Genomic DNA, 22,662 nt, shown 5'->3' on the forward strand with positions numbered 1-22,662 from the left:
AAATTGTCTAAGTCCCTGAGTATATTGAAATCGAAGGTACCATTTTCAGGCTATTGGGAGTCATTGTCTAATTTATATTCTGGCCAAGCTGTATTACAGTAGAAAATAAGTTTTTTGGGACAAACCTCTGAACAGAGGCCGAGAGTGTTAAGATGGCGAAGGAAGCACCCCAGGGGAGTAATCTTAGGTGGAATAGATTGAGAGGCTCCCTTGTGAATGGAATAGGGGGTGAGAGAGGAAGAAGAGACTTCCAATGACAAGGATGGTGGGAGATGGTGTCCACTGTCCCATGGGCCTTGCCTAGGAGGAGGGAGGTAACCACCAAGTCAGGCATCCCTGAAACGGAGGAACCAGAGGCCCAGATGCTGGGAGGAAGTCCTTGGCCCAGGGCTGGGTCTTTCGGGCAAATAGGGACATTTAAGGGTTCCAGGTAAATGACAAGAGTCTCTCTTACTCACCCCTGTGCAGGCTTTGGTGATAAATGGAGTCACCAACAGTGAGAGGGTCTGAGAAATCCTCCAGGTCTTTGGCAGGTTCAGGAAGGGAGGATGGCCGGAAGAGGTGGAAAGGCACCGAGGCTCTAGCATGCTGTGACGAGTGAACCCAGGAGGAGGAAGTGAGTGAGAGGGAGAGGGAGGGGGAGAGGGAGAGGGAGAGAGGGAGAGAGAGAGAGAGAGAAAATGAGTCCTCTAGGGATGCCTGACCAGAGCCTTCCTGGGTTTCAGCACCAAAATGTAAGATTAGCTGAGAGTAAGGATGAGTAGACCCAAAGTCAGGCAAACAAGTTTTATTAACCTGTCAATCTGCTCCACAGTAGGCAGAGGAGGCAGCCCAGCTTACAGGCTGATGTGGGGTTTTATAGGGCAAGGGGCTAGGTTGGGGTGGGGGAAACTGAGCAGGACTGCAGATGTTTCAACCATTTCCTGGAAATGTTTTTGCCTGCTCAGTTATGCAAGGTGGGCAGATGTCTTAAGCACATTCTGGAACTGTTTACCAGTTCTACTGAAAGTCTTGCACAAGCAGCTGTAAAAAAGGTGGAGGGAGGAGTTTGTAGGTGGTCACAAAGGACTGTATTGTGAGGATCATGGAATGAGGAGGAGGGGTAGCTTGGATCTCTAACAGTCTCCACCCTCAGAAAAACCATGCCACAGCCTCCACAAACAACTGCAGAATAAGACCATGAGGTACTCACAGACACTGTTGACTTTGATTACAGCTGAATAAATCACTCAGAGACTACATTGTTGTATTTACACCAAACCAAAGCCATAGCAATCTATACAGCCAACATTATAGGACATATCCACAGGGAAAAGTCTTTTTTCTAAAAGGGCTATTTTGAAAGAATAGAAGATGGTGCTATGAAATGAGATGCACAGATATCAATGTAGGGATAAAAGAAACATGAAAAAGCAAGGGAAAATAACTCTTTCATAGGAGCACAATAATTCTTCAGTAACAGAACTCAAAGGAAAGGAAATCTATCAAATGCCTGCAAAGAAATTAAAGTAATGATTTTTAAGGAAACTTAGTGAACTACAAGAGAATATAAATAGATAATTCAACAAAACTTAGAAAATAATTCATAATCTGAATCAAAAATTTAACAAAGAGATAGATATCATTAAAAAGAACCCAACACAAATCTTGGAACTGAAAAATTCAATGAATATATTTTTTTTAAAATGCACTTAAGAGCTTTAACAGTTTACTAGATCAAAGAATAAAGATTTTTTGATTCTGAAGACAGGTATTATGAAATAACCCACTTAGGTAAAAAGAAAAGAGGAAGCAGTATAAAATGAGACTTATAGAAAAACATTAAGCAGACAAGAATTCACATTATGAGCATTTCAGAAGGAAAGGAGATAGAAAAAAAGGCATAGAAAACCTATTTAATGAAACAATAGCTTAAAAATCCCCAAAGGCTTAGAGGAGATATGGGCACTCAGATCAAGGGAGTTCAAAAATCCCCAAGTAAATTGAATCCTACAAGATCTCTGCTGAGCCACATTATAGTCAAACCATCAAAAGTCAAAGACAAAAACAGGGTTTTAGCAAGAGAAAAGCATCAGGTCACATAAAGGAGGATCCTCATCAAAAAAAACAAAAAAATTCTCAGTTGAAAACTTACAGACCAGGAAAGAATGGGTTAATATATGTAACGTGCTGAAAGAAAAATATTGTTGGCCAAGAATGCTATACTCAGCAAAGCTATCCTTCAGAAATGAAGGAGAAATAAAGTCTTTCTCAGACAAGCAAATATCGGCAAATTCATCACCACACAACTGCCCTTATAAGAAATACTCATGAGAATTGTACATCTGGAAACAAAAGGATGATAACTACCATAAGAAAGCACACAAGGAAAAAAATCACTGGTAGATCAGATATATGAATGAGAAAGAGGAAAAAATCAAATATTATCACTACAGAAAATCAGTAAACCACACAGTTAAACAATGAGAGAGAGAGAGAGAGAGAGAGAAAGAGAGAGAGAGAAAGAAAGAAAGAAAGAAGGAAGGAAAGGAAGGAAGGAAGGAAGGAAGGAAGGAAGGAAGGAAGGAAGGAAGGAAGGAAGAGTATACAAATCTACCAAAAAAACAAATACTACAATGGCAAGAGTTATTTCACATCTACAAAAACACCTAGAATGTTAACAGTTAACACACCCAATTAAAAGATATAAACTGGTCAAATGAAAATATCCAACTATATGCTGCCTTCAATAAACTCACTTCATCTATAAAGACATGGCCTGAATGTGAACAAATGGGAAAAGATGTTCCACACGAATAGAAATCAAAAATGAGCACGAGTAGCTATATTTTTATCAGATAAAACAGACTTTAAAAATTTATTAAAGAGACAAAGAAGGTAATTATATGGTGATAAATGAATCAATTCAGTGAGAGATATAACAATTGTAAACAGATTTATACCCAACATCAGATATATAAAAACAAATACCATTAGAGCAAACAGGAGAGATAGTTCCCAATGCAATAATAGTTAGGAATTTAAACACCCTACTCTCAGCATTGAAGAGGTCACCTAGATAAAAAATCAGCAAAGACACATTGGATTTAAACTGCATAAACCATATGGATTTACCAGACATAGGGCATTTCACTCAAGAGCTGCAAAGAATACACATTTTTCTCATCAGTACATGGAACATTATCCAGGATAGACCATATTTTAGAACACAAAACAAGTCTCAACAAATTTTTAAAATCAAAATCTTATCAAATGTTTTCTCAGACCACAATGGGGTGAAACTAGAAATCAATAACTACAGAAATTTTGAAAAATGTACAAATACATTATTTATTTATTATTATTTTTTGAGATGGAGGCTCACTGTGTCACCAGGCTGGAGTGCAGTGGTGTGATCTTGGCTCACTGCAACCTCCGCCTCCCAGGTTCAAGTGATTCTTCTGCCTCAATCACCTGAGTAGCTGGGACTACAGGTGTGCACTACCATGGCCAGCTAATTTTTGTATTTTTAATAGAGATGGGGTTTCACCATGTTAACCAGGCTAGAGAAAACAGATAAATTTCTAGACATGTATATCCTTTCAAGGTTGAATGAAGATGAAATAGAAAACCTAACCATACTGATAAGGAATCACAAGATTAAATCCAAAATAAAGTCTTCCAACAAAGATAAGCCCATGAGCAGAAGGCTTTACTGCAGAATTGTAGGAAACTTTTAAAGAATAACTTATACCAATTCTGAAACTACTCCCAAAATTTTAAGAGGAAGGAATTCTTTCTTACGTATTTGATGAAGCCAGAATTCCTTTGATACCAAAATCATACAAGGACACAGCAGCAGCAGAAATAACAACAACAACAATGAAAACTACAGGCCAATATTCCTGATGAACATAGGTGCAAAATTCTCAACAAAATACTAGCTAACTGAATTCAACTGAATTCAGCAACTAGCTAACTGAATACACAATGATCAAGTGGGATTTATCCTAAGGATGCAAGGATGGTTCAACATACAAAAATCAATAGATGTAATACATCACATGAATAGAATGAAGTGCAAAGACCATATAATCATTTCAATAGATGCGGAAAAGGCATCTATTTGACAAAATTGAACATCCTCTCATGATAAAAATTCTCAGTAAATTAGGTAGGAATAGTAGAAGGAACATACCCCAACACAATACAGGCCATATATGACAAACATCGTAACAAATGGGGAAAAGTAGAAAACTTTTCTCTAAGAACTATTATATAACAGGACAAGAATGCCTACTTTTACTGCTCTTATTCAACATGTCATTGGAAGTTCCGACCAGAGTAATTAGATAAGAAAAAAATAAAATAAAGGGCATCCAAATTGGAAAAGAGAAAGTCAAATTGTCGCTGTTTGCAGATAACATGATCTTTATATGTTAAAAAATCCCTAAAGACTCCACCAAAAACCTCTTAGAGCTGATAAATTCAATAAAATCAAAGTATAAAAATTCATAGTATATCTATACACCAGTAATAGACTACCTGAAAAAAAAATCAAGAAAGCAATTTATTTAAAATAGCTACCAAATAAAAAGCCTGCAGATAAAATTAACCAAGGAGTTAAAATATCTCTACAATGAAATCTACAGAACACTGGTGAAAGAAACTGAAGAGGACACCAAAAAATGGGAAAACATGTTATATTCATTAATTGAAAGAATTAATATTGCCAAAGTGATTACACTACCCAAAGTCATATACAGAGTCAGTACAATCTCTATCATAATACCAATTACATTCTTCAGAGAAATAGAAAAAAACACAAAATCAAAAACCAAAGGAATTGTGTTTGGAATCTCAAAAGACCATGAATAGTCACAGCAATCCTCACTAAGAACAGTCAGAGGCATCACACTACCTGACTTCAAAACATACTAAAAAATCATAGTAATCAAAACAGCATGGTACTGGTATAAAAACAGACAAACAAACCAATAGAACAGGATAGAAAACCCAGAAATAAATCTACATATTTACAACAACTGATTTTTAACAAAGGCATTAAGAATATACATTGGGGACAGGACAACCTTTTCAGTAGATGTGCTGGGAAAACTAGATTTCCATATGTACAGAAATGAAATTAGACTCCTATCTGTCACTATATCCCAAAATCACTCAAAATGGATTGAGAACTTAAATGTAAAACCTGAAACTATAAAATTACTAGAATAAAACATAGAAGAAATGCCTCAGGACACATGTCTGGGAAAGGATTTTATAGATAAAACATCAAAAGCACAGGCAGCAAAACTAAAAATAGATCAATGGGATTATATAAAACTGAAAAAGCTTCTGTGCAGCAAACAAAACAACAGAGTAGAGAGACAACCTGTAGACTGGAAGAAAATATTTGTAAACTGTTCATCTGACAAAGGATTAATGTTCAGAATATACATGGAGATCAAACAACTAAACAGCAAAAGAGCAAATAACCCAATTTTAAAATGGGCAAAGGATATGAATAGACATTTTTCAAAGGAAGACATACATATGGCCAACAATTATATGACAAATTCTCAACACCACTAATCACCAGGAAAATTAAAATTAAAACCACCGTGAGATATCTTGTCACCCTAGTTAGAATGGCTATTGTCAAAGAGACAGAAATAACAAATGTTGGCAAGGATACAGAGAAAGAGGAACTCTTATACACTGTTGGTGGGAATATAAATTAGTACAGCCATTATGGAAAACAATATGGAAGTTTCACAATAAAACTAAAAATAGAATTACCATATGATCCAGCAATCCTACTATTTGGCATTTCTGTAAAGGAAAGGAAATTAGTATATATAAGAGATATGTGCACATGTTTATTGCAACAATAGTCATAATGGCCTAGGTATGGAATCAATCTAAATGTCCATCAACAGATGAATGAATAAAGAAAATGTGATATGTATATATATACACAATGGAATACTATTCTGTCATAAAAAACAATGAAATTCTATCATTTACAGAAACATGGATGAACCTGGAGAATATTATGTTAAATGAAATATGCCAGACAGAAAAATAAATAATTCATGTTCTCACTCAAATGTGGGAACTAAAAAAGTGGAGCTCATAGAACTACAGAGTAGAATTTTGTTTACTGGAGGCCGAAAAATGTAGGAAGGATGAAGGGTAGAGAAAATTGTGTTAATGGATACAAAATTACAACTAAATAGCAAGACTAACTTTCTAGTGTTCTACAGCACTATAGGGTGACTACAGTTAACATTAATTTATTATATATTTTCAAATAGCTAGAAGATAAGATTTTGAATGTTCCCAACACAAAGAAATAATAAATATTTGAGGTGATGATTATGCCAATTATCTTGATTTGGTCATTACACATTGTATATATGTATCAAAATATTATACTCTATCTCATAAATATGTCCAATCATTACATGTCAGTTAAAAATATTTTCAGAATGAAGACCTGCTCCCTCAACATCTATTAAAGCCATTCAAAACATATCTCTAAGAAAAATATAACCAATAGATCTTAAAAGTCTGTACCTGACTTCAGTACCTACTCATTTTGAGGGTAACACTCAAGAAAAGAATCAGTATTTTTATTTATTTATTTATTTTTTTCTTAGAGGTCTCCTTGACCGTTACACAAATTGCTGTACCTCCTTCATAATAACCTTACTACCCTAGTGTGGTTATGAATAGGGGAGTCCATTGTCAAATATTGTCACATTCTTCCCTTAGAATAATTGATTTCTATTCAATTGGCATTTCACAGAACAATTTCTCTAGCTTTACTTACAAAAGTAACTGTCAAATTCCACCACACAGAATTCAGTTACAATAACTTTATTAGAAACATGCATTAATCAAACATAAAATAAAAGATAACTCATACTTGAGACAGCAAGGTTTTCATAAAATCACTTTCTGTCCTAGAAGCAGATGTCTGAGACATTTTCGTTAATAAAGATCACTAGATATACATCCTTACCAAAATAGAACATGTCCTATCATGCACTTTGGAAATAGATACAATTATTGTACTATATTCCTCCTTTATATATCTTTCTCAAGTTGTAAATTCTGAATTATTTCCTAGGGAAAAGAAAATAGGGAAATAGTAGGTTCATATTAGAAAAAAAGTAAAATTATTTAAAAAATTTAAATAGGTAGTAAAATTTCAAAATATATAACTGTATTTCTGTCAACCAAAAAATATTTGTAGGTAAAAAGGGGGAAGTTAAATTAAAGCAGTTTTTTGTTTTGTTTTCTTTTGTTTTTTTGTTGTTGAGACAGAGTTTTGTTCTTGTTACTCAGGCTGGAGTGCAGTAGTGAGATCTCAGCTCACTGCAACCTCTGCCTCCCAGATTCAAGTGATTCTCCTGCCTCAGCCTCCAAAGTAGCTGGTATTGATAGGTACTATTGACTTCATTCTTAGAATCGTTCAATTTCATGTAGAGTATGTGAAAAACATTTAGAAAAATCTTTATTTTAATGTTATTGTTGAGAGACAAGTCAAGACTTGCCTTAAAAGTGTTCTTTGATTTATAAAAGAAAATATAAATGATTTTTAAAAAGCCACTCAGTTTTTATGAGAAATCTGATTGCATGAATCCCCCGTTTATCTCCCTTCATTCACTCAACACATATTTATCGAGTGTTTTCTATATTCCAAACACTATAGTAGGTCCTGTTGAACAAATATAGATCTGGAGTCTATGACGAAATTAGAGCTGAACCCTAATGAAACTTACAGTTTAATGAAAGAGACAGATATTAAACAAATAATTATATTAATGATGGGACAAATGTTATAAAGATAAATGTATTAGTTTGTTTTCATACTGCTATGAAGAACTGCCTGAGGCTGGGTAATTTATAAAGGAACGAGGTTTAATTGGGTCACAGTTACACACGGCAGGGTAGGCCTCAGGAAACTTACAATCATGGCAGCAGGCAAAGGGGAAGCAAGGCACGATCTTCACAAGGCAGTAGGAAGGAGGAGTGCCCAGCAAAGGAGAAGAACCCCTTATAAAACCATCAGATCTCGTGAGAACTCTCTCACTATCATGAGAACAGCATGAGGGAAACCACCCCCCATGATTCAATTACTTCCACCTGTTCTCTCCCTTAATACGTGGAGATTATGGGGACTACAATTCAAGATGAGATTTTGGTTGGGGGACACAGCCCAATCATTTCAATAAATATGCCACGTTAAAGACACATAACAGAACCTTGACCGTGTGTTGTTAAATAGGCTTGACTAACTGAGGAAGTTACAACTGAGCAGACATGTAAAAGATGAGTAGGTTGAGGCAGAATGGAATAGTAGTCTAGACGAACAGCACGTGGAAAATCCTTCTGACAGGAGGAGCATAACATCCATGGAGAGCTGAGGAAGAGCCAGTGAGACTTGAGCAGAGAGCAAGGGATGCAAAGTATGATTGGAAATGCATCAGAGAGGTTCCTCAGAATACATTTAAAGCTGTTGAAGATGTGATCATTTAAGGAGACTGTATATAAAGAAAAGAAAGATGTCCCAGAATTGCCCTAAGACATGCCAGTCTGGGTAGAGGAGATTAATACTGCAAATGATAAAGAGCAACCAGGCATAAAATCAGAGCATGAAAATGTAATGTCTGAGAGAATATAGAATCCAAGAGAGTGCAGTGTTTCTAAAAAGAGGAATTGATCAACAGTGCTGAATGCTGTTGAGGCAAAAAAAAAAGGAGGACTGAAATAATAAGAGAAAACTGGAAATTGTCAGTGACTAGTTTGATCCATAATGGAGACAGAAGACAAATTAGAATGAGTTGAGGAAAAAGTAAAGAGTGAATAAATGGAGGCAGAAAATATAGACAGCTCTCCTTCGAAGCTGGTTGTAAAGCACTTGACTGATTGAGTAATGGGAGTGACTTGATTGTGTATTTAAGAAAAAATTAAGCTATTGTCTTAGTACATTCAAGCTGTTACAAGAAAATGCCATAAGTTGAGTAGCTAATGAACAGAAATATTTTCTTAGGGTTCTAGAGTCTGAAATGTCCAAGATCAAGGATGCTAGCAATTTTACGTCTACTGAGTTCCTGCTTTATTTTATATATATATATATTTTAACATAGATGGTGCCTTCTCACTGTGTTCTTATATGGTGAAAGGGCAAACAAGTTCCCTCTTTTGTAAGGGTACTAATCTCATTTGTGAGAGCTCTACCCTCATGACTAATCATCCCCTAAAAGTCCCACCTCTTAATAATATTGCATTGGAAATTAGGTTTCAACATGTGAATTTGCTGGGGGAAGGACACAAACATCCCAATCAAAACATACTCAAAAGAAGTGAAAATTGGTATTCAATAAATACGTACATACATGTTCAGAATGGCACTATTCACAATAGCTAACAGGTAGAAATAGCCCAAATGTCCATCAGGGGATAATGAATTAAAAAATGGTTGTAAAAATACAATGGAATTTTTATTTTATTTTATTTTGAGATGGGTCTTGCTCTGTCACCCAGGCTGGAGTTCAGTGGTGCTGTTTCGGCTCACTGCAACCTCCTCCTCCTGGGTTCAAGCAATTCTCCTGCCTCAGCCTCCCAAATAGCTAGGATTACAGGCTCATGCCACCACGCCTGGCTAATTTTTGTATTTTTAGTACAGATGGGGTTTCACTGTTGGCCAGACTGGTCTCAAACTCCTGACATTAGGTGATTCACTCACTTTGGCCTCCCAAAGTGCTGGAATTATAGGCATAAGCCACCAAGCCCAGTGGGAATTTTTTCTTCCATTAAAAAGGAATGAAATATTGATACATGCTATAACATGAACGAATCTCTAAAACATTATGCTAACGAATATAAACCAGACACAAAATGTTGCAATTGTGATTCTTTCTATATAAAATATTCAGAATAGATAAACTCACAGAAACAGAGCACAAATTGGCCAGAGGCTGTAGACGGAGGAATGGGGAACAACCATTTAATAGGTCGAGGTTCTTTTTTCCTTTGGGGTGAAGAAAATATTTGGAAACTAGATACAGACAGTGGTTGTGCAATATTGTGAGTGCACTAAATGGCACTGAATTGTTCAACTTCAAATAGCTAAATTTTACATCAGGTGAATTTTATCTCAAAAAATATTTTAAAAATAGATGATGAAGACATAATTCAGAGAGAGACATTATATATACAAGAAAGAGAAAGGATATCAAAATAAAACATTCCTGAGAAATCAGGAGGGCGTGGGAAGAGAAGTTTAGATAGTAGGAACCAATTCATTGGAAAGGAAACAACCACCATAGGATGGCTATAGGTAATGGGAAATTGAGATGTTTGGTAGTGGGAAGTTTTGAAATTCTCTACATTTTTTCCAAAGTCTATTGTAGCCTAAATATTAAATATAACTTTAAATTTTCCAAACAATATAAATGTAAGGGATATAAGTATCCGAATGTTCTCCTTTGCAAATTTGCCAGGGTGAGTGTATACACTTAATGACAATTATGTTTCTCTTTCTAATTCACATTCTTGAGCCTTCTCAGCAGTCCAGAGCTATTACCTATTGTCCAGGTTCTAATCCTGGCTTTACCACTAGCTGTGTCAATTTGGGCAAGCAGCTTAACTTGTGTTGCTTCAGTTCCCCTCTCTGTAAAATAGATGTGATAAAAGTACCTACCTTATAGTGTTACTCTGAAGAATAAGTGAAATAATGCTGGTTAAAGTTTGAGGACAATACCTGGCACACAGTAGATGACCAATACAATTAGATATTATTATTAATTTTTCATAGATGAATGTGGTGTTATTAACTCATAATACTTAAAATTTGTGCTAACGTCATTTTTTCTAAAGATTCTTTCTGCAATGAATACATTTTGCTTTCTGAGTCCAGTGATCCTTAAGAATCGGATAGGACAGGATACTTGTCTTTTTTCTCAAATATATGGAAAGCTTGCCATCTAAGCAGAGATCTACGGCAGTCTTTGGACTCATTGGTATTATCTGAAATCAGCTAAACTAATAACCAAAGGCAAATAGAGTCTAAAGCTATTATAAGGTGCCACATGTTAATATTGAGATACTGACTTATTCTCTGTAGATCCCTGTATGTTTAAAATAATACAGTTAAAAAAACAAAAGTGTTATTTTAGTGATTAAAAATCATACTTTCCAGATGTTTGGCATTTTGTGTCAGTCTCAACAAAAATAGGTATTCTTATTTCTGGTAAACTTGATGAGTTAAGATGTATGTTGTTATTTACTCTGTTGGCCAGGCTGGAGTACAGTGGCATGATCTCAGCTCGCTGCAACCTCCACCTCTTGGGTTCAAGCAATTCTCCTGCCTCAGCTTCCCACGTAGCTGGGATTACGGGCGCGGGCCACCACACTGGGCTAAATTTTTATTTTTATTTTTATTTTTGGAGTTTTATAAGAGATGGGGTTTCACCGTGTTAGCCATGATGGTCTCGATCTCTTGACCTCGTGATTCACCCACCTCAGCCTCCCAAGGTGCTGGAATTACAGGCGTGAGCCATCGCACCCGGCCTGGTTTAAATTTTAAAACGCCTTTTACTAGTTTGTTTTCCTGGGGATAAGAAAGTCCCTGCAGATATGTAAATCACTCTAAAAAGGAGGAAATGATTGAGAAAGGGAAAAATCTATTGGGTAAATTGGGAATTATTCTTTCAAATTCTATATTGGTCTTTCATCAGTCAATGCTGGAAGATGTCATCAGAAAAAAAAAAAATCCAAATTGCAATAGAATATTTACTTGCATCAGTGTCTCATTGAACCAGGAAAGAGAATCCCAATATTATAATTAGTTTAGCACAGTTCCAGAGTATGAATGCATTTTATCCTTAAGAGACCTACGATATAGTGGTTAAGAACATAAACTGTGGAAAGGGACTAGCTGGGTTCATCCTGGATTCAAATTCCAGCTAATGAAACCTCATCATAGGGTTATAAGTGAAGATGAAATGAACTAATACATATAATTATTTATAGCAATGCTTGGCATCTGGTAAATACTCAATTATCATTAGCTATCATTTTATATTGTTTGCCTTTTGAAAAAATGTTATTTAACCAGAAAGTAATGTATGTTTCAAGAGAAACTATAGAAATTGATGAGTAAGGTTTGCCCTTGAAAAGTCAGCTGAAACACATAACTGTTTAAAATCCCCCTCAACTTAGAGCTATTGAGGAAACCAGGTGGTTTTACCAGGTTTCCATCTTATAACTCAGTTAAAAGAATATCAAAACATACCACAAAAGTTTCATACATCTACAATTCCATTTTGAGAATTGTTTTAAATAGCTTAAAATGTAAGCCGTTTGATCTTTATAAAGATATATTGGACTTGCACTGCCTTCATTATTAATCAGTGGAATATAATAGATTTGAACGGATGTCTACACTGAATTTGAAACAAAAAAATTCAGTCCAGTTATCATCACTATTTTTAAAATTTACTTAGAGATTAGGGATTCTACTTAACAGCATACTCAATTGGTTATTTGTAAGTAAATATTTTATCTTGCAATCTTACTGTAAATAATTTGCCAACATACACAAAAAGTTGATATTTACACCCATGTACGTATACACACTCTCACAGGATGTTCAATTTATCATTTTTGATAACAAATACTGGAAATGACTTTAATGTTTATCAATTGATATTAGTGAAATTAATTCTGGTACTTCTGTCCAATAGAAGACTACTTAGCTATTAAAATAAATGCAATAGACAGTAATGTATTGACATAGAGATAGTCACAAGGTACATTATTTTAAAAAGTGTAAGATGCTGAAATATCTATGGAATAATCCATTAAGTTAAACACAAGTATATGTATGCACATACGTACACAGGAAGCTTTTAACAAAATAGCTTCATGGGCATAGTTTTATAGTTTAAGTATATGATTAGAAGGATTTTTTACCTTATGTGCAGGACTTATTGATAGTGCTGGTAATTTCTAACATCAACAATATCTGGTCGATGCCATCCTAGACCATTTACTTTTATGTGTTTTGTATGTAAAAATAGTGACAAATTATATTTTAAGCTAACATGTCATACTGAACATTCTGATAAAATAATATGTCTTCCGTAGTTCAGCTGTATTTATTATTTTTTCCTCTTAATTTCCATTTCTCTTCTATTATAACCATTTACTCATCAATTTGTATTCCCCCTTTAACTGTGAAATCTTTAGGGCTCTAAGAATTTAGCCTAACACCTAATAGGAATGGCAGACATTTAATACATGTTTGTATGATCCAAGGCAATATACTGTAAGAACATAAGCTTTGAAATAAAGCAGACATGAATTTAAATTTTGATTTTGAAAATATCTATCTGATTATCATGGGCATGTTACTTGACTTTATTAAATATCCAGAAAAAAAAATAAAATCACACAGTTCCTATCTTATGGGACTTTAGTAGTGATTCCATGATATCGTGTTGCTAAAGAGCATACTTCTGTGATTGTCATGCAGTAAGTCTTCAATAAATTAAGATCGTGTCCTCATTTTTCTTTCTTTCTTTTTTTTTTTTTTTTTTTTTTTTTTTTTTTTTTTTTTTTTTTGTGAGACAAGGTCTCACTGTCACCCAGGCTAGAGTGCAGTGGCGTGATCTCAGCTCACTGTAACCTCCACCTCCCGGGTTCAAGCAATTCTCCTGCCTCAGTCTCCTGAGTAGCTGGGATTACAGGCACCTGCCACCACTCCTGGCTGATTTTTGTATTTTAGTAAAGACGGGGTTTCACCTTGTTGGCCAGGCTGGTCTCAAGCTCCTGACCTCAGGTGATCCACCCACCTTGGTCTCTCAAAGTGCTTCGGATTACATGTGTGAGCCACCATGTCTGGCCTCATTTTCCTTTTTTTACTCATCACTTAATAGTCCTCTGTAGGCTACCATGTCCTCCTCACAAATACTTTTTTTTTTTTGAGACGGAGTTTCACTCTTGTTGCCCAGGCTGGAGTGCAATGCTGCAATCTTGGCTCACTGCAACCTCTGCCTCTTGGGTTCAAGTGATTCTCCTGCCTTAGCCTCCCAAGTAGCTGGAATTACAGGCATGCACCACCACATCCGGCTAATTTTGTATTTTTAGTTGAGACGAGGTTTCACCATGTTGGCCAGGTTGGTTTTGAACTCCTGACCGGAGATGATCCACCCGCCTTGGCCTCCCAAACTGCTGCGATTACAGGCATGAGCCACCGCACCCGACCCTTCATAAGTGCTTTAACGCATATTTTTTTATATCTATCTTAGGAAATTTAGATTGGGAAAGGAGTGAACAAACCTAAAAATAAATTGACACAGGAGGTGGAGGCTTCCCTCCCATTCAGAGGGAGTAGGGAGTTGGCTAAGAGAAATTAACTTTAAAATGGCATTTTAAAAATTTGTTTAAATGGCATTTTTACTAGAATGTTTTCATAATGTGTTAGATTTGCAAATATATACTTAAGCATAAAAAAATATGTTATACTAACTTTGCTTTCAAAAGAGATGTAAGCCACGGCAGGCAGTATCAGTAACTTAAGAGACCAGTGTGAAAAGCTTTATGTAAGATAATATATAATCCAATTATGGAGATACAAGTCATCACTGTATGTTAGTCTGAAAGAATTATAGTCATTTCACTGCCACCATATTATTTATTACTTTGAATTCCTCAAGGTGAAGGGTTGAGGGAAGTGACCTTCCAGATATTTTTTATTGTTGTTTTTCTTGGAGGTGGGTGTCAGTTGATTTCTCTTTTCATTTTCATTTTTTTTCATTTTTCCATTTTTCACTTGTTCATTTTAAGTTGGGTTCTAGAATTTAAGCTTTAGCTATCAGTTGAGAGGGTTTTAAAAAACGCAGAATTAAATCATGAATTTAATAGCCTTTCAATAATCCTTGTCCAGTGAACTAATTACAAAACCACAAGCAGTAGAAAAGATCAGAAACTGCAGTTACCCATAGATTTGAAACGTTGACATTTGGCATCTGGTTCCAAAGTGGATGTTTACACAGTAGCTGTCTTTAATATCCTTTTCCAATAAGTTATATACTATTTCTGACTTGATTATTTCATCCTATATACAGTACACTAAGCAAACAACTGTTAGCCTATGCAGAATTAAACATATTTCTTGAGGCATTTTAGATACTGTGAACATGTCTATTCACTCATTTGCAGAGAATTGTGCCATTGCCTGTCATTGGATTTGAGGAGGTCATCCAATCACAATGAAGTTCAATGAAATCTGAAGACTGGTTAGAAAAGTCTTAACCATAACTGCTTGCTATCTATTGAAATAGATTGGGAAGCACAGATTGTATCATCATGAAATTTTCACACATGGTGGAACTCCATTTGTTAACAGTCACAGAGGGTGATGCTTGGCATTTTAAACTGTACCACAGTATTAAACTCATTATCATATGAACTGATAAGATCTAGTACAGGAATCAAAAATGGGTCATTGTTGGTTGTGATTTTTATTAAAGTCATCCGATTTTGATTTTTCAATTTAATAGTCCATTTCCTCTTTTTAAGTGTGTGTTCTATGGAATCACAAATAATAGTTTTAATCATTAGTATTTCTGAGATGAGATCATATGATACCCATATGTCTCGAATTGCCTTCATACAAGGTCACAATTTGTAGCTGGGAAGAGCTAAAATGAAGCCAACAGGACAGAGGAACTTTTCAGGCAGATGTGGTGTAATAGGCCCAAAAGGTTTGGAATTGCCTTCAAAATCAGCGAGATCCAAGTAAAACATCCTTGTTCCACTACTTCTGAGCTAAATCGCTTTGGGAATAGTAATTCATTATTCATCCATTCAGTTGGTAAATTGATAACATGTATGACATGGTGGGAGCTTGGAGCCCAGCACTGTTGAGCACTGGGGAAATAGCAGTGGACTAAAAAGTTCCTTCATTCTGAGAGGGCAGGGGCACATGGAGGAAATAGAGACAATAGAAAATGTCAAGTACAGTGAGTCTCCAAAGGAGGACCTAATCATGGGGGCTAGAGGAGGTATGTCTAATAGAACCCAGGTCAAAGCTGAAGCCAGAGAATGAACAGCCACGTTAGTGAGTAGGGGAATTCAGGGAACCAGGTCTCCCAGAGCAGGGGCAGCTTGTGTCGATTCCCACAGATTGGCTTGCTTGTTTGAGATGAAACCTACTTGATCCAGACAGTAAGGAGTGAGTCTTCAGAGGACAATGGTGGCCAGATACGGAATGGCCTTGAAAGCGATGTCAGAATTTTAGATTTTTTCCCCCCTAAGAACATTGTTTAGTCTTTCTAAATGCCAATTCATTTAGCTATAAATTAAGATAATATTGTCTGTCTATAAGGTTTTTGTTTAAAGATTATGTGAGATAAAGATATCTCATAGAGTCCAAAATTATATGTATAACTCCACTTCCAAATATTTATAAATATAAAATTTTGTTAGAAAACAAGACCTGGCACATTTTAGCCATTTTATAAAAATAGTTATTCATTTTGTTGATTCTGTTATTGATCGCATTCTTATTAAATTAGCAGATTTTGGGAAAAGAGTCAGGAAAGCATAATGACTGAAAGGTCAGAACTAATTGTGAGCGTATTTGCTAGTAAGGAGTCTCACAACTAGATACTTTCCAGAAGATCTTGCCAACTTCAGGAGGAAAGTGAGTGACAAGCAGATTATCTTTGTTCTAAACTCGGAGGGCCTAGAGCAGTGGTTCTTAACCAAAAATGGATTTTGCTTCCACAGGAAATATTAATGCTTGTCGCAACTGGTGGGAAGGAGTGGTCTGTAGAGACCCGTGATGCTTCTATCATCCCATGTTGCACAGGACTACCGCCTACAACAAAGTATTGTCCGTAGTGCTGAGTGTAGGGACCCCTTACTCAGGGCATGCTGGCCAAAGTTGGAATGGGGCCACAGTTGGCATGAGGTGCTCACTATTGGTTCATGTCCTTCACTCTATCCCTTGGTTGTCTATACCTTCTTTTCCCTCTGTTACATTTTTTCTTTACCTTGTTTCTCCTCTGTTATAATGGAATACAAAGTATCATATGGTGAATTACATACATAGTTTTCTCTGTCTCAAAGCTGCTGAAATATGTATACCTTCTCTAACTAATCAGCTTAAGCAAACCTCTGCAGTGGGTGGTAATTGTGGCTGACAATAGCAATCATGTATTCCTAAAGTGGCAGTGGAGAAACATGAAGATTATGTGGGAGTGTCAAATCTGTGATTTAGGCGGGGCAGTGTCAAACATCTGCAAACAATATTGCTGGAGCATCCAAATTAAACAAAACAATTTTTAAAAGAATATAAAGTTAGCAGAATAACTAGAATCTAGCGGGAAAATGTAACAAATGATTTTTTACTTCTCTAGAATAAACTGAAGAATTCTACAGTCAAAGCATACTATTGATTGTGCCATGAGGTTTTGTATACAATCTCTCCAATTTCCTTAGGGATTTCTATATTTCTTTTTAGTGCAACATTGCTTTAATTGGATGTCAAGTAAAAGAAGTGGCTGGAAGCACCCATGTTTTATAATTTCTAATTTCAAAATTGATAAGAACACATGCTTCTGTGGTGTTTATGTGTATGATTTGCCAAAGTGATTGTTTAAAAAATAATTTTGTAAGTGTTAATTTTCCTTAGGCAGTCCACATTTATTTTAAATATTACAAATGAAGTTAGTAAATACATTATAATGCATCCAAGCATCAGATATGTGTATATTAATTTTTATGTGTACACAATTTAATTTTGTATGAGGCACTTTCTTAAATAATGGTTATTAGAATCTATTAAATTCAAACTTCATTTTTCATAATGCACAGGTAACAGGAATCTCTCCCAAACCTAAAAGTATTTAACAAATTGCACAGCTCAAGCAAAAGAAAAATAAAATAAGTGTAACTTTTAAAAGGTTGCAAACACTTATGGCATTTTTAACCTTACAATTCAGAAGTAATAAAAACTATAAAATATCAGGGTGGGGTCTGGCTAACTGAGTAAAAGCCACAAGATCTAGGCTATACGTATTTCAAAGCAGCAATCTGATTATGTCATTCCTCTCTTAACATGTTTTCATGGTTTCTCATTACTCTTGTAATAAAAAACGCTCTCTAACCTGGCCTAGCACCTTCTACAACTTCTGACTACCTCTCCAGCACCCCTCACAGCAGGTACCTGCTGCCGTAGGGCCTTTACACCTATGATTTCCTTTGCTTCAAAGCCTCATCTCAATTGCTCCCTGTGCCACTCATGTTTAATCACTCAGACTAAGTCAAATCTACATATAATGCATAATCAGAACACCACAACCTGTCCTTTACATTTTTATTGCAGTGGTTAATTTTTTTTATTTATGTGCTGATTTCATGCAAGAAGCACCAAAGAATTGCTGTTATTTTTGCAATTAATTTCCCACAGATATACAGGGTTTATCAGTCTTATTTCCCAATCATTTCTTATGATGGCCCAATTGTGGAAAAGACGAGCCCACAAGAGAAGAGGTTAATAATTATAAATGTGACTCATGTTTGTATAGAGCTTTATATTTTGCTAAGTCTATTCTATGTCTTATTCTCATTTGATCCTTGTAATAATCTCTTTGGTGATGTAGGAAAGTTATCTATTCAGTAAACATATTTTTAAGCAACTACTATGATGCTGAGAATTAGGGAGATATATATATATGTTACTTTGATATATATATAACATTTATATATAAAAATAATATATAAAGGTGTATATATGTGCGTATGTTTGTGTATATATATAATGGGGAGGAGAGTAACATATAGGTATAAATTATATAGGTAACATTATACAGGTAACATATAGGTAAAATTATATTGGTATAAATTATATAGTAACATATAGCTAACATTATAATACAGTAATATTATATAGGTAACATGATATAGTAACATTATATAGGTATAAATTATTATACCTATATAATATAAATTGTATGCTTTATATATAAATTATATAATAAACAAATATGAAGATATAAATATATAAATTATACCTATATAATTTATACCTATATAATATAAAATTATATACCTATACAATATATATTATATATAATATATATTATATAGGTATATATAAAATTATATACCTATACAATAATATATATACCTATACAATATATATTAAATAATAATTTATACCTATATAATTTATATTATAGGTATAATTTATATTATAATTTATATTTATATTTATATATTTATATTTATATATTTTATATTTATATTTATTATAATTTATATTTATATTTATAATTATATATAACTATATAATTTATATTATAGGTATAAATTATTATATACCTATATAATTTATATTATATAGGTATAAATTATATGGGTATAATTATATAGGTAACATTATATAGGTATAAATTATATAGTAATGTTTAGGTGACATTATAGTATTATATAGGTAACATATAGTAACATTATATAGGTATAAATTATAAAGGTATGTATATAAAATTATATATATTAAGTATATATTTATAACATATATTTATACTTGTATAATTCTATGTAGGAATAAATGTGTGTGTGTGTGTGTGTATATATGCACACACACACATATACATAAATGTTGCTCTCCTACCTTCAAGGAGATTTTTTTTCACTGGGCGTGGGAGAGGTATGGAGAAACAAAAAGAACTACCTACTGTGGAGTGTCTTTAGGGCTGTGTTCAACATAAGACAAAGCTGGTGCATGAATGAGAACAGGAAATGGTTAATTCAGCCTGAGGAAGGCAAAGGAGTGAGAATAACATTCTGGGCAGAAGCAGCAACATAAATAAATGGACACATGACCGTACATGGTTTGTGCTGACGGAACTCTGAGATGCCGAAGATATTGACAGAAGATGGCATAGCTCCACCCACCTTGGTCTCCTTTGTATTGCTCTGTGTTGGTTCCATTCCCAAAGCAGGCTTTCCCTTAGCAATGACAATAAAATCGAGTCTCATATGATTTCCTTGCAACATTTCCAATAACATTCTCAAAATTGTGTCTCATGGCTCCACATGGGTGAATCAGCCACTTTTTTAAGCCTGATTGGCCACATCTAATGTAAAAGCCCACTCCAAAACTCAGATCCAGATTAGATGTATCCAAGCCACGTGTCTTAAAACAGTAATTCTAAAGCTTTAGCACATATTAGCCTTCCCACAAGAGCTTATTAACATGCAGATTGCTGGGCCAAATTTCCCAGAACATCTGATTCAACAAGTTGGGGTTGTGGCCTGATTCTTTGCATTTATAACAAGTTTTTAGGTGATGCTGATGATGCTGCTGATACAGGGGCCACACTGTGAGAACCAGGGTCTTTGAGAACTGGAAGGATAGTTTCCCCTGAAAAATCTGAGGGCTGCTGCCTGCAGATGTGACTGGATTCCAAGTTACCTGATGGCACAGAAACTATGACTGCTTGTGCAAATTTGGGAAACCTATGGCAATTGTTCGCATATTGGTCTTGTTTTTCTTATTGATCTTTCTACTCTAGTTATTCGGTAGCTTCACCATACTTTTCTGGCTATACAGGGTTGCTCACCCCTAAGCACTGGATCATTTTCCACTGAAATGTATATTCTGTGTTTGCTTTTCTCAGAATAACTTGACCCAAAGATCTGATGATTGCATTGCCACTACACGCACAAAATGGATCCAGAGTTTTTGGATTAAGGACCCTGTTTTGCCATTTATGTGACCTTTGGCGTGTTACTTAATAGCTGCGTGCCTTGGTTTTCTTACGTGTAAAATATTGGTAATAATATCTAGTAATTGTAACTATGCCATAGAATTGTCAGGATTCCATGAGATTATATATAGAGAGTTTAGAATAATTCTTTTTTTTTTTTTTTTTTTGAGACGGAGTCTCGCGCTGTGTCACCCAGGCTGGAGTGCAGTGGCGCGATCTTGGCTCACTGCAAGCTCCGCCTCCCAGGTTCACGCCATTCTCCTGCCTCAGCCTCCGAGTAGCTGGGACTACAGGCGCCCGCCACCACGCCCGGCTAGTTTTTTGTATTTTTAGTAGAGACGGGGTTTCACCGTGTTCGCCAGGATGGTCTCGATCTCCTGACCTCGTGATCCACCCGCCTCGGCCTCCCAAAGTGCTGGGATTACAGGCTTGAGCCACCGCGCCCGGCCGAGTTTAGAATAATTCTTGACACATACTTAAAGACTATCTAAGCCTTAGTCATTCTTATGAAGTGTTTACTGTCCGTGGCTTTAAATAATTAGATTTGATAGGTTTTAGAAAGGAAGGGGTCCTGATATGTTATTAGAATGTAATTCCATCCTTTAATAGTTGATATAACTACAGAGAACTACATTATCTCACCAAGGATAAAGAGATGGTCAATGGACCCAGAACTCAGGTTTTCTTTGCTCATGCTGCAATACCACGTTAAGTCTTACTTCTTTCCAGTGAAACATGACTCCTCATGGAAAGACCATGGATTTGGGAAGCACAGAGGTAGACTAGGATTCCTTTTTTTCCCCCTATATTCTAACCAAGTAGCTTTAAGCAAATTAAGTGCTTCCTTGGAGCCAATGTTTACCTGTCTTTGAAATGGGATTAAAAATGGGCTGGGCATGGTGGTGTGTATCTGTAATCCCAGCACTTTGAGAGGCCAAGCCAGGGAGACGAGTTGAACCCAGGAGTTTGAGAGCAGCCTGGGCAACGTAGCCAGATCCACCTTTACAAAAAATAAAATACATGTTTAATTCCTTTCCTTTTTCTTATTTCTTTGCATAAGCCTGCTTCATCTAAGCAAGAGTCTTTTCCTGTTAAGCCAGTGGAATGACTAATGGTAGAAATTGTAGAGTGTATGTAGATTATATGGCATCACGATGAGGCAAATGTTCTTCCACAAGAGGGCTTTCCATGCTCACCACCAGCACTTTTGCCAGTCACTGCCCCCTTCAGTTATCTCTAGAAGTAATGATTTACAGTTGTTAACTGCTACCACTTGTGGAACTGTTTTCCTGTGCCTGGTATTCTGCCTGACTCAGGACTTGACCTATTGTATCCTTCACATTCCTCATCACAGCACTAGAAGAAGGCACTAATGTTAGGGCAGTTTCGCAAGAGACAGGATTTTATACCCAAGTATGAATGACTTCACAGTGTGATGTGATGCCTATCTAATACAGCAGGACCTTTGAGCCATGTAAGGGGTAAAAAAGGAACAGCAAAGATGGTGGACCATGACTAACATGACTGACATGCTATTTTGAAAGTGAATTGAATTTTAGTTTTTAGTTGAGGATTTACATATTTCCAGACTTCTTTATGGGAATGGTGGAGGAAAGGCTGAATATACTCATCCTGAATACTGTGAAATAGGGGATACCTTTCTCCTTATGACACCCCCTTTTTAAAAAAATATATGCTGGCCACTATCTGGCGTAGAAGATTGGCCTGTGCTTGTCTTTAGAATACGCTCCCAGGCATGCCTCTGACTTTGCTGGAAAGGTTTTCTCCTGTCTCTTGATGTCTTTTTCCACGTTCTCCGTTTACGTAAATCTGATGGAATCTTTTAGACTAGCTCAGTTGCCTTCCTTCATGAAGTCTGCTC

This window comes from Papio anubis, chromosome 5 (genome assembly GCF_008728515.1).
Source record: "Papio anubis isolate 15944 chromosome 5, Panubis1.0, whole genome shotgun sequence".
Classification (NCBI taxonomy): Eukaryota; Metazoa; Chordata; class Mammalia; order Primates; family Cercopithecidae; genus Papio; species Papio anubis.